The sequence below is a fragment of the Heteronotia binoei genome, chromosome 1, assembly GCF_032191835.1.
Source record: "Heteronotia binoei isolate CCM8104 ecotype False Entrance Well chromosome 1, APGP_CSIRO_Hbin_v1, whole genome shotgun sequence".
Lineage (NCBI taxonomy): Eukaryota > Metazoa > Chordata > Lepidosauria > Squamata > Gekkonidae > Heteronotia > Heteronotia binoei.
Genome location: NC_083223.1, coordinates 210262195 through 210274827, shown reverse-complemented (window position 1 = coordinate 210274827; position 12633 = coordinate 210262195). Strand labels below are relative to the sequence as shown.

Sequence of the window (12633 nt, the reverse complement as noted above, 5' to 3'; positions counted from 1 at the left end):
AAAGGAAAGATTAGGTATGTTATCCTGTAACGTTAAGACAGTTGCTGTAGGAGCTGGTAGGCAGAAGAACCCACTGTTGCTGCTACTCCAAACCACTATGCCACAGGATCTTTCCAAAATGAGCAATGCAATAGAAATGGCAGAGAAATTAGTAGCGCTAGTTTTCACTTCAGTTTTCCCAGCAGCACCCCACCCCCACACTTACCCACTCAGCTGGAGGCAGCCCAGGGCCAGCCACATCAAGGAAAACCATACAGGAACTGGTAGCCAGGCTAACAGATCCCAGAAGCATGGCAACAGCAGATAAAACATGGTGGGATTCAGACCAATACAGGGCAGGCCCAGACAAAGAGGCCAGATACACAGGTGAGCACCTGGCTAGGTGGAAAAGGGGAGAGGCTGTTTCATCAAGCCCAGGCAAACGCGAGGCAGGTTCCTTTAAAGGAAGCCAGAGGGTATACTGCAAGACCCAGGAAGAAGCCCCATTGGCCCTGGCTCCTGCTTGTTTTCCCCACATATAGATATAGAATGAAGTCGGGCATGTCCTGCACTATTAATCTTTTAAAGTCAGTGTAGAATTACTACCCAGTTCCACAGATACTTCTCATACAGCACCAAGCTGTATACATGTGACTAAAGGTTATGACCCATATATCTAAAGGACCATTTCAATATATCCCCATGTGCCAGGCTAGTATCTTTAATTTGATAATTCTGGGGTGTTCTACCTAGCAGTGACAATGGCCCAGGGTTTTTTTTGATGGATGCTTCCATTTTATGGAACAGGCTCTCCAGCTTGGGAGGTGTCATCATTCCTGGAAACCTTTAGGAGGTGCTGTAATGCTATGTTAGTCACCAGAGCTTTTGATGGAGTATAAGTTTATTTATGTCATTTCTACCCCACTTTTCTTTCCACTCAGGACTCAGACCGGCTTATTATCACTCTCTCCTCCATTTTAAGTCATAAGCATTTTATTGCACTGGAGGGTGGGGAAATAGCATTTTATTGTTGATCTGTATATTGCATTGTATGGCCTTGAGCCATGAAGAAAAGGTGGAATATAAATGCTTTAATAAATAAAATAGTTTCTACATATTCATTTATCAGACAGATTATTACTGTTTTGTTACAATTAGTTTTGGGTTAGAAGATTGTGTAAGTTAAAGAAAGACAAGAGTTCTAGACCGGGGTGGCCAAACTTGCTTAACGTAAGAGCCACATAGAATAAACATCAAATGTTTGAGAGCTGGAAGGCAGGCAGATAGATGGAGGAAGGAGGGAGAGATGAGAGATGGAGAGTTGGACAGCAAAAAAGACTGTAGATGGACAGGATCTCTCGGCTTGGCTTCGCGAACGAAGATTTAAGAAGGGTGCAATAGTCCACGTTTGCTGCAGGCTCGCTGGTGGCTGACAAGACCAATGTGGGACAGGCAGGTCCGGCCACAGCGGCTGCAGGGAAAAGTCTGATTTAGGGTTGGTCCTGTAGCAGTGCGATTCTTCCTCAATCTCCTTTTGTCCTCAAGACCAGCTATGCGTGTGTTCTCAAAGGAAGAGACAGCCTGGTGGATGGTGTGCCTCCATGCTTTGCGATCTGAGGCTAGGTCAGACCACTGGTGATGGTTGATGTGACAGGTGCTAAGGGATTTCTTCAAGGAGTCCTTGTACCTCTTCTTTGGTGCCCCTCTATTTCGATGGCCGGTGGAGAGTTCGCCATACAGGGCAATCTTGGGAAGGCGGTGGTTTTCCATCCTAGAAATATGCCCTGCCCAGCGCAGCTGCGTCTTCAACAGCAGTGCCTCGATGCTGGTAACCTCTGCCCGCTTGAGGACTTCAGTGTTGGTCACAAAGTCACTCCAGTGGATGTTGAGGATGGTGCGAAGGCAGCGCTGATGAAAGCGCTCAAGGAGTCGCAGGTGATGACGGTATAAAACCCACGATTCGGAGCCATAGATGAGGGTTGTCATCACAACCGCTTTGTAAACATTGATCTTTGTGCCTTTTTTCAGATGCTTGTTGCTCCACACTCTTTTGTGCAGTCGGCCAAATGCACGGTTTGCCTTTGCCAGCCTGTTGTCAATCTCCTTGTCGATCTTGGCATCTGAGGAGATGATGCACCCCAGGTAGCTGAACTGCTGGACTGTCTTCAGAACTGATTCACCCACAGTGATGCAGGGAGGGTGATAATCTTCCTGGGGTGCAGGCTGGTGGAGAACTTCTGTCTTCTTCAGACTAACTTCTAGGCCGAATAGCTTGGCAGCCTCTGCAAAGCAGGACGTCATATGCTGCAGAGCTGATACCGAGTGGGAGACGAGTGCAGCATCATCAGCAAACAGTAGCTCTCGGATGAGTTTTTCCATTGTCTTGGAGTGTGCCTTTAGTCGCCTCAGGTTGAACAGGCTGCCATCGGTGCGATAGCGGATGTAGACACCAGGATACAGATGGACAGGATACAAATGTAAAAAACAAGGTGTAGAAATGCCCATTCTACCTACTGTTTTTCTCTACACCACAACACAATTCCTGCTGCATCCATTCTTCTTTAGAGGCCCCACAGGAAAAGGCAACAAACTTCTGCCGGATCATTTCATCAATAACACAACACTAATATATCCCTCATATGTGTACCTCATTTGATTACTGCACTGTTAAAAGTGTAAAAGGAGTCTTTTGTACAGTATTGCATCTGAGCTCCGATGAAAGTATGTGACGGTTCTGTATGTAGTGTTATGACTGTGAAGTCTACTCACACTGGCAAGTCACCACTTGAAAGTCATCAAGCAATTAATACAGTATGCAAATTGAACCAGACCTGTTAACACTACTTATGAGCTTACTGTACAGCCGTCCAAGAACATCTACTCAATGGTTAAATGCCAGTGTGGGTGTGTGCATAGACTAAATGCCATCAAGTCATGTCTGACTTATGACAACCCTGTGAATTAATGACCACCCAAATGTCCTATTTGTACAATCTCTGAGGAGAGGGTACATTGCATGAGGGGGCTGTGACGGGGGCGCACGTATGTTTCCTGGCACAGCGATATTTGTTTACTGGATGAGCTGTACTTTATGTGGAAGTTAAACTAGATTGGTCCTGGTTAGTATTTGCGTAAGAGACCACCAAGAAAAACTACGGTTGCTATGCAGAGGCAGGCAATAGCAAACCACCTCTGAATGTCTCTTGCCTTGAAAACCCTGTGAAGTCACTATAAGTCATCTGTGACTTGACAGCAAAAAAAGGCTTATCATTAACAGCCTTGTTCATGTCTTGCAAACTGAAAGAAGGGCCTTCCTTGATTATGTTCGGTCTTCCCCTTTTCCTGCTGCATTCAGCTTTTCCTAGCATTGTTGTCTTTTACAGTGACTCTTGTCTTCTCAGAATGTCACCAAAGCACAATAGCTTCTGGTTATTTTAGCTTTTAGGGGGAGTTCAGACTTGATTTTCAATATAAGAGTTGTCAGATGTGGTTTACAATTGCCTTCTTCAGGTAACCAGGGTTAGCTGAAGAATCACTGCAGTTGTCTAAGATAGTCGTGTCACCTTCCACTACTGTTGCTGCCTAGTAACTCCTCTTCAAGGATTCCTCTGCCTCCATACCACTGGAACTGTCCCTTCTTTTCTGCTTAATGTGTGGCCCTTGATTCAAGAAGGTGGTGGATGCATCTTAGTAAGCAACCCAGTGCTGACAGCTTTCCCCTCACCTGCCTCTGAGGGAACCTCTGAGAAACTGAAACTGAACAGGTGTACCCTTCTCCAGCCAGCAGATAACCTGATTGCGGGGGGGGGGGGGCTTCACCAGGGCATGCTGGAATGTTGCTTCTCACCAGGTTCCGGAAGAAAAGGTACATTTTCAGAAAAAACAAAAGTTAGCAGCTTTAATTCGTGATACAAGAGTGCGCTTCTCAACACTGGTCTGCCTCGACTACCTGCGAATACCTTAAGAGAAGAAAAATGGAGACGTGCCTGATTGCAACGAATACTGCAAGTTTCTTTTCTGAGAAGTGTTCCGAGGAGGGAGGGCTGAGACAAGCCAGCGGGCTCACGTCTGAGCGCTGCACCAATCAAAAGCCAGTTGGGGGCCCTCCCAGGAGGAGTCCCTCACCCACCTCCCCACGATTTGCAGTCATGGCGTTGTGGGAGGAAGGAGAAACGCATACAGTACGGTGGCCCACACCCTATTGCAAAGCAGTTCTCCGTTTTTATAATCTCCTCGTCCTTTATGGGAAGGAGGCGACAGCAGAAAACCATAGTAAAAAACTCCAAAAAGATCCCCCTTGCTGTCCGATCCTATGCACGTTTACTCTGAAGTCCCGCTGTATTATGCAAGGCTTACTTCCAGAGAAGTGTGCATAGGATCACAGCCAAAGGATTAGGCAGTCTCACTCTTCTGGAAACGCAAAGCTTTTGCGCTGAGCGGGCGATGCCGCTTTTAAAGGTGCAACTCTGCGACCCTTGTCTAGGATTAAGCCCCGTGGTCTATTCAGTGGCCGTTACTTTCGAATAGACATGCATAGGATCGGGCTACATAGGTTTCCTTGGGTTGCCCTCAAATGAAAGCCACACCCCACCCCCGCAGAAACGCAACGCAAAATCTGCATCCCACCCCAGCGCTTTGGAGTTTCAAGGGAGAAAACGGCGCGCCATGCATGCAGCCCTTTTTACACGCACCCAGCCTCGAGCACCGCGGTTATCACGGGGGACATCTCATTGCCCCTATGCGACGTGGTATCCCCGGGGCAAATCGTGAGCTTCCCACGGCATATCTGGCCCGGGGCCGCTGTCAGGTTGGAGCTCCAGAAACATAAGAGCTCCATTACCTGCACTGAATCGACAGCCTTTACCGGGGAAAGTAAGGGCGTGCTCCGAAGCCCAGTTCTGAACCCCAACGCGACGACTCATTAGCAGGGACTGACTTGGCGGCTGCCCCGTGCAAAAGAAAGCTGCAGGTCGCGTGTGACACAAGCCACCCTCGTGAGGGCTTCGGAGCTCCACTGGCGCTGCCGACACCTTACTTCCTGGTTTGCAAACTCAGGACCAGACCCATTTCGGCGGAGGGATCCAGTTTTCTTCTTTAGCCTCCTCCCCTTTTTTTGCTTCTGCTTCTCTCTCTCTCTCTCTACCCCCCCTTCCCGGTTCTGCACGAAAATAATTTGACAGCGTTTTGCTGACACTGGGATTTTGCAGCAGAGATCAAGGGGGGGCAGAGCCCCCTTAGCGAGAGGCGTGCACAGAATTTCATGCACAAGGTAAGTCCGGCTACCTTGAGCTTTTCCTGGCGCGGACTCGAAAAGGGTGGAGGTTAGTTATTTCCACCCCTCCCCTTCGTCCCCCCTGTACAATCTCTGAGGGGAGGGTACATTGCATGAGGGGGCTGTGACGGGGGGCGCGCGTATGTTTCCTGGCGCAGCGATATTTGTTTACTGGATGAGCTGTACTGTATGCAAAATAGGACCGAGTAAATAGCAGCACGGGCGATAAATTAAAATTGCAATTTCCCTGGTGTAAAAAAGAAAGAAAAATTGCGTCCGCACTGACCTGGGACCCTGCATGCACTTGTTGCAGACTTGTACCAGGTAGGCAAACGTTTTAACAACTTCCATTCTTGCATTAGATAAAAACGCAAGTTTTTTTTTTTTTTTTTTTTTTTTTTAAGTTTGCAGTTCACTCACTTTCGGTATGTAGGACTGAGTAGGCGAGGCCCTCCCAGCCTCCTCCCTCTTGCTGCAAGATATCCCAGCAGGAAAAGAGCACAGCATTGAGACTGGCAGTTGTACGTCCTACGTTTGGTGTTTATTTAAGGTGCCAGGCCTTAGTGGTTCTTCAAATTTGAATCAAAGGCAGGCGAACAGCCTTGAGCTGCAAGTCTGGGGGTGGGGGGAGGGAACGCGAGGGGGAGGGGTGATCTTTACATGTACTGCCTGTGTATGTATAGCTGGAAAGCCTGCGTGCGTTGTGGCAAGTTACTATATGTGTGGATCTGACACTTGATAACACGCTGCCATACCTGCTTGTAGTCGGTGGGAAATTAGAAAGCGAGAGATTTGCATCTTGGCCACTCCCTAAGTCCGTACACCCATGCTTCCCCATGGCGTCTTCTTAGCATTCGCCAAAGCCAGAGACACTTAAAGTAAGATGGATGCACTTTTTACAGAGATGAGTCACGCTTTTCAGCCACTGAAAACCAGGAAAATAATGCTGTTTAAAAAAAAAATTAAAAAGCTGGGTTAGGAGATATAAACGCCGGTTTTGAAACTTGCCTCTTTTGAGAGACAGGAAAGTCTGGCTAAAGATGATTTCACAGGCTGCAGGAACAAAACCTGTATTATCTTTTTTTAAAAAAAATCGATGGAGTCTTCACATGCTACAGTTAAAGGGTTTAAAATTAGGGTTGCTGCACTGATTGATTAATTGATCAAAAATCTTCTGGTAAACTTCTAAAAAGTTGTCCCAGATTAATCAAGCTTATATTATTAGTTTGGTTTTTTTTTAAAAAACTGCAATTGCAAAAAACATGGGCAGCTGGTGACATGTTAGAAGAGTAATTTGCTCTTTTCTAGCACATTGGAGGGAATGTTCCTTCCAAAATGGTGCCGTGTTAACGTGCATACCTCATCTAAAAGCAAAGCATGATGTTTTCCTTCAATATTCCTGTTTGTATTCACATGCAAATTGTAATTGAATCAGAATCACATGATTAAATCAACTAAGAATTCCTTAATCAGATGACACAGAGCCTTAGTTAAAATGCTGGTATATTTGGGGTCAGTCTGAAAACGTTACTTTTTAGACAAGCATTGTGAAGTTGGCTCTCACCCATTGGATCCAGACAGCTGAATGAATTCCAGCAAACTTGGGATTCAGGTATCTGCAATTGGTCCACTGCACTGTTGAAGGACAAGCTTTCTATTGACCTCTGTAATGGGGATTGAGCATAGGAAAGGTGGGACATAGTATGTCCCCACAGTTATAGAAGTCCCACTTTTGTGTTACTCACTAGGTGGCCTTCGACAAGCAACTATCTCTCAGCCACTCATGTGCTATAATGGGGATGATAATATTGGTGTGTGTTGTGACAAAGCTGTAAAGATTGCTGAGATAATATCTGTAAAATGCGTTGGACCATCTAAAAGATTATGGGTACTTTCATACATGCTAAATGATGCAATGTCAGTCCACTTAAGCAACTGTTTGCAAGTGGATTTTGCCATTGCACACAGTAAAATCCAGTTGCAAAGTGCATTGAAGGTAGATTGTAAGTTCTTATTTAGTGTGTGTGAATATGACTCTTAAGAAGAAATGAAAATAAGATGCCCAAAGATGTGCATCCAGGTGAGTTCTGGATAGTTTTAGAGGTGGCACATATAGCACAGCCACTGGTACGTGTGGCCTCCATATACTGGTACGTGATGGCTCTCCATGTGGATTGGGCAGTTTCCTCCACACTAACAGACTTCTTTTGAACTGATGGTACATGGAAAGATACACAAAGCACTATGTATTGTAGTTATGTGCACTGACCCTGGAGGTGCCTGCCACCCAGCTTCTGGAGATATTATATTACTGTGAAGTTTGGAAGATTTGCATTTTTTTTTGTCCAAAAACTTTTTTATTGAATTTAGTAAACATACAAATAAAGCAATCAATGACTGTATCTGCAATCATTCTTTGTGTATAAGCATAGCATACCAGCAGAAAACAAAATATATATATATACACAAAATACAAACAAAACAACACATACATACATTCACACATACATACATACTTGGCAGCTGAATTAAAAAATAAGTACTCTGTCCATATGTTAATTACATCAAATTAATAATGTCATAATATCTACCAGGAATACATGTACGCATCTGATCTACAGGACTAAAAGAAAATTTAAGAAATGGAAGCCACTTGTACATCAGAGAATCTTTACCTTCTGAATTATTTATATTGCATAAACTATCTGCTATCTTGTCCATAGCATAAACCTCCCAGATTTTAGCATACCAGGCTTTAACTGGAGGAATATTGGGAGATTTCCAAAATTGGGCTAACACCATTTTAGCAGCAGCTAGTAACAGGGATATCAGGGATTTATTGAGAGAAGTAATAGAAATACCTTTCCAACAGTCAAGCAAAATGAGTTCCAATCTTAAGGGTAAACTATAGCCCGTGATATCCTTGATTTTTGCCACAATTACTGCCCAAAACGACTGCACCCTCGGGCAAGACCAAGATTTGCATTTTTAATGCCTCCCTTTGAGTGTGTGCATGCCAGGAAGTGGCTGTGGTTGGCTGTGATAATCATCCTTGGAATGTGTAGAGCCATAACAGATACAAGATGAGAACTGATGGTAGCATAGTGGATAGTCAAGTGAGTCAGGAAGTGTCTGGTTCAAATATCATCTCAGTTATGAACATCTCAGCTTCAGTCCTGCCCTTGTACAAAGTGGGGATAACAATGCATGGAAGGTTCATAATAATCTTCTAGGTTCATTATACTGAGTTTATACATGTGAACAGTCAAAAGGTTACAGTCCTGTGGACTTCTGCATAAGAATGACGGTAGGACTGATTTTGAGTAAACATGCATCCGACTAGGTTGTAAAGCACTAAATATTAAGAGTGCATCAGGACATGTGCAGAGTTCAGTCTTTCACTCCTAAATACCATTAAGTTGGACCCAGCTATTTTGCTCAGCAGAGCTTGAAGTCTTTCCCTTAACTGGATCCATCAGAAGAGACGCTGAAGTTGGAAGAAAATTGAGCAGAATAGCTGGGCTCACTCCAATAACTACAACTTGCCTTAACAGACCTTGAGTTAGGGAAAATAATTTATAGATCCCAGGGCTAGAGTTCCATGAATACTTGAGTTGTTGCGCTTGACTCTTTTTTTTTTTTAAGTTGTCTTGAATCTGCACATCTTTCTAACATCTGAGGAGGCTTTAATGTAGGCAATGTAATGATGTAATGTAATGATGTGAGAAGCTTCATTAAGTACATCTCAGGCGTCTCAGGATGTTTGGAAGGTCTAAACATTTGATACAGTTCCCGTGTGGGAATGGGTCGTCACTTCATTGGTTTAAAATTAATCAAACTGTTTTGTGATTTTAGTAATGTATCAGTCGTCAGACACTTTTAACTTTCCCATGAATTAGCATGTACAGATAAACAACAGCATCTGCCCCATTCTGTCTCATTCTGTGTTAGAAGTGTGGCTAACTCATTCCTTTGTAATCTTGGGACATATGCCTCGGGTGTAGCAAGTACCATATATTTTTTTCCTTGTTTGGGAAAGCAGTTCATATGCAAAATTGCTGTTTTAATGTAAAAATTCTGTACATTGTTTTTAATTGCCTCCCTCTGAGTCATTTATAACAAAGAGTGTACAATACTGTGCATCTATAGGGAATCCGTGTTGAATTTATTGTGAGCTCCGCAACCATTTTTACATTTAAAGTACAAAGAAACAATGGGTTTGATTTCTGCAATATTATATGTTTGATAAAACAAATCATGGAATTTTTTTCCTGTTCTGCAGCATATTTTTCCAGGTTTATTACACTTGGTTGTATTAAGGTGGGGAGAAGGACGTTAGCACATAATTGTGCTGCAGCTGCAAAGACTATCATGTTTGGTATGATGCTATCTGCAGTGGTCTATAACATTCATCTATTTTGCATTCCTCCCTATTATTTGAGCCCAGGGGAAGGAGAGTTGTGTTATTTGCTACACTTAATTAAAAATAGCCAGATCTATGTCCACATAGTGACCTTGTCTGCTTGCAGGAAAACTTGCTTTGGTTAATTGTGTAATTCTATGATAATCACACATGAATACCGCATTCATGCCTGTTCCTGCCCAAATACCTGCAGGCATTATGGGGTCTATGAAGAGGAGATGGAACTTGCAGTGAAGTTCTGTATGTTGGTTGCATATTAGAATGACAAGTGACTTACTGAAAACATTTCACCTGCATGTAGTGGGTAGGCCTGTCAATAGGCTCTGTTTTCTACTATGCTAATTTTAAATGTATGCAGATTTGGAACAGTGTCATTGTTCAGCAATGAGATGAAATGAGGGAATCTGAAGAGCAAAAACCAGGATATCCAAACAGTCAGGATTTCACAAGTATAACCAGTATTTTTATCCTTTTGGTTGCCTACTGGTGTTAAGATGTAAAGCAAGAGGAAAAGATGTAAAGATGTAAAGCAAGAGGAAAATGGTCAAGCTGTTTATGTAATAAAAAATAATATGGATTGCCAGTATTACACAAGGTCCCAAACCTGACAGTAGGCAATATAAAGGAAATAAAGTCCCACGTAGGTATCTCTAGCCCAAGTTCTCCACATCTCAGATGTCTCTGACTCTACAGCATGATTCCATTTAGCAAGTTTAGGATAAGGACAAGAAGGACTTTAAACAAAAGAATAAGAAACAAAATAGAACACAAGTTGTGGTGTGAACATCATTTTTGGAAAGATCGGGAAACAAAAACATTGTTGAATGTGACTTGAATGATACATACACCAGATAATGAAAGCCTAACCACTGTTGAAGATTTATATGAAATTGAAACGGAGAAATTAAAGCACCTGGGTCTTCGTTTGGAGAACTTGGCCTAGAGATTCGTGCGTGGGACTTTATTTCTTTATATTGCCTATTGTTGGGTTTGAGATCATTTTTGTACAAGCTGTTTATGTGCCATGTATGCATGTACACTTAAAGGTTGGATCCAGCCAGCTTTTTCACTAAACATCCAATTCCCCTCTCTGCCATGGCCTTGCCCCACATAGGTTTTGTCCATGCAGGTCCTGTGATCCTGAACATAAGCTTTCTTGGTAGTCAAATAGGGTCCCGTCCTGCCTTTATCATCCATGGAAGAGCTGGTTGGATGCAATCCTAAAAAATCTAATTCTGTTAAAATCAATAGATTTAGAAAAATGTAGCATTGTTTTAGGATTCCACAGTAAGACTGCAGTTCTGTTTTATTTATAATGTATTACATTTTTATACTGCATCCTCTCTTGTATGGTCTCAGAGTGGTTTACAATAAAATGTTCAACAATAAAAATTCAATAAAATCCATCCAAACATTAAAATAGCATTGGCTAGTAAAATACAATGAGAAAAAATAACCAAACATGCTTCTGAGTGAAAAAGTGAACGATTGTGCTGCGTTGGGGACAGGGGACAGGTGCCTATGGACAGCCACCACCATGGCGCCCACCACTGCCTTTTCTGGTGCCTGCCAAAAGTTTTTAGAAAGTGGATGAGACCAGGTGGGGCTTTCACCCAGCATGGTTCCTGATTGGCCACTGGAGATTTGATGGGCTGTGCAGATTGTTAAATGTGTTGCTTTGGCAGAAGATGCCACCACAGCACAAAGATCTTCACTGTGTGACTGAAGGTCAGCTGTGGCAGCCATTTTGTGGCTGCACCCACTATACTTTGCCTGAATTCCACAAGTGCCCACAGGCTCAGAAAGATTGGGGATCCTTTTGTTATACTTTTATTTTGGCATTAGAGAATGTCTCTCATTCCGAAACAGAAGGAAAGGTGGAAAATTCAGAAATTTTTAAAATTCCAAATGATCAGAAGTGTACCTTAGTGCCAGTCCATGGATGCATATACATTACTGTCTTTCTCATTGTGATGGCTTGTATCTGAGACTGTCCATGTTGAAATAGCATTTTATTTGTAATAATATGTGGAGATATATAAAGTTTATCTCTGGTGTTTGATTTGTCAGAGGTCATCCAAACATCAGGTCACCCTTGATGCTGCAACTATATGTGGAGCCACTTCTTTGATGTGTATTGTCAGTGTGTGTTTTAACACTGCTTATACCCAAGTGATGTGAGTTTGTGCTTTCAGTGTGTATTTTAAGAAGGGAGAAGCACCTGGCTGAACTCTCTTCTTAGGTTGGCTGTTTTTGACAAAATAGCATGTGTTCTTTGAGGGGGAAATTCCTCTGCATATGGGCCAAATAACAGCATTCCTGAAAACAAAAACTACTAGCCCCATTTCTAAGAGTTTGGCAGTAGCTGTTCATTGTGAGTCAGTGGGTGTTTAACATTGAAGCACATGGGTATGGTGGAAGTGAATTTTGTGGAAGTGAATGGAAAAGAAGGCTTCAAATAGAGACCACATATGTGTTTGGAAGTGCCATTAGGATGGTGATTTCAAACTTCCTGTCCTTAAGGAATCCTTTCTATGTCATTTTTTCTGCTGAAGAATGCTTGTTTAATCTGCATAAATGACTGCAGTTTGTATAAAAATATCATAGGTTCAAAGTTGCAGTGTCAAGAGATTGCAAATGATAAACACTTTTTTGCTGGGGGAATGCAGCGGAATGGCGTTTTTGGAATCAGAATTCTCAAAAAATATTTAAAAGTTCATGTGGGGTACCTTCATTTCCCTCTTGAGAGTTCCGGCACATCTTTTTCCAGAAAAAACCCTGACCATACCTAAAATCATAGGTGTTTCTAGCATGGTCTGAGGAGAAAATGATGTGTGCATAGGGGGCAGAGCCTTCTCATTGGTGGCATCCTTATTGTGGCATTACTTTCTAAGGGAATTTTGAATTTGAACTTCAGAGGATGGTGAATTCTGAAATGTTCTGAAGAAGCTGACTGAAC

The 12633-nt window shown here is 43.0% G+C and overlaps 1 protein-coding gene across 5 annotated transcripts in view; it reads left to right on the top strand.

Annotated features, from left to right (window-relative positions):
- The first annotated feature begins 4779 nt into the window (after positions 1 to 4779).
- TRERF1 (transcriptional regulating factor 1) overlaps positions 4780 to 12633 on the top strand; it is a 153698-nt gene continuing 145844 nt past the window's right edge. For 3 of the 5 annotated variants that reach the window (XM_060247370.1, XM_060247377.1, XM_060247374.1), the window contains exon 1: positions 4833 to 5248. The gene's annotated coding sequence lies outside the window, so the exon portion shown is untranslated. Of the gene's footprint in view, positions 5249 to 5330; positions 5576 to 12633 lie in introns of those variants that run through there. The other 2 variants (XM_060247366.1, XM_060247361.1) reach the window with 2 other exon arrangements.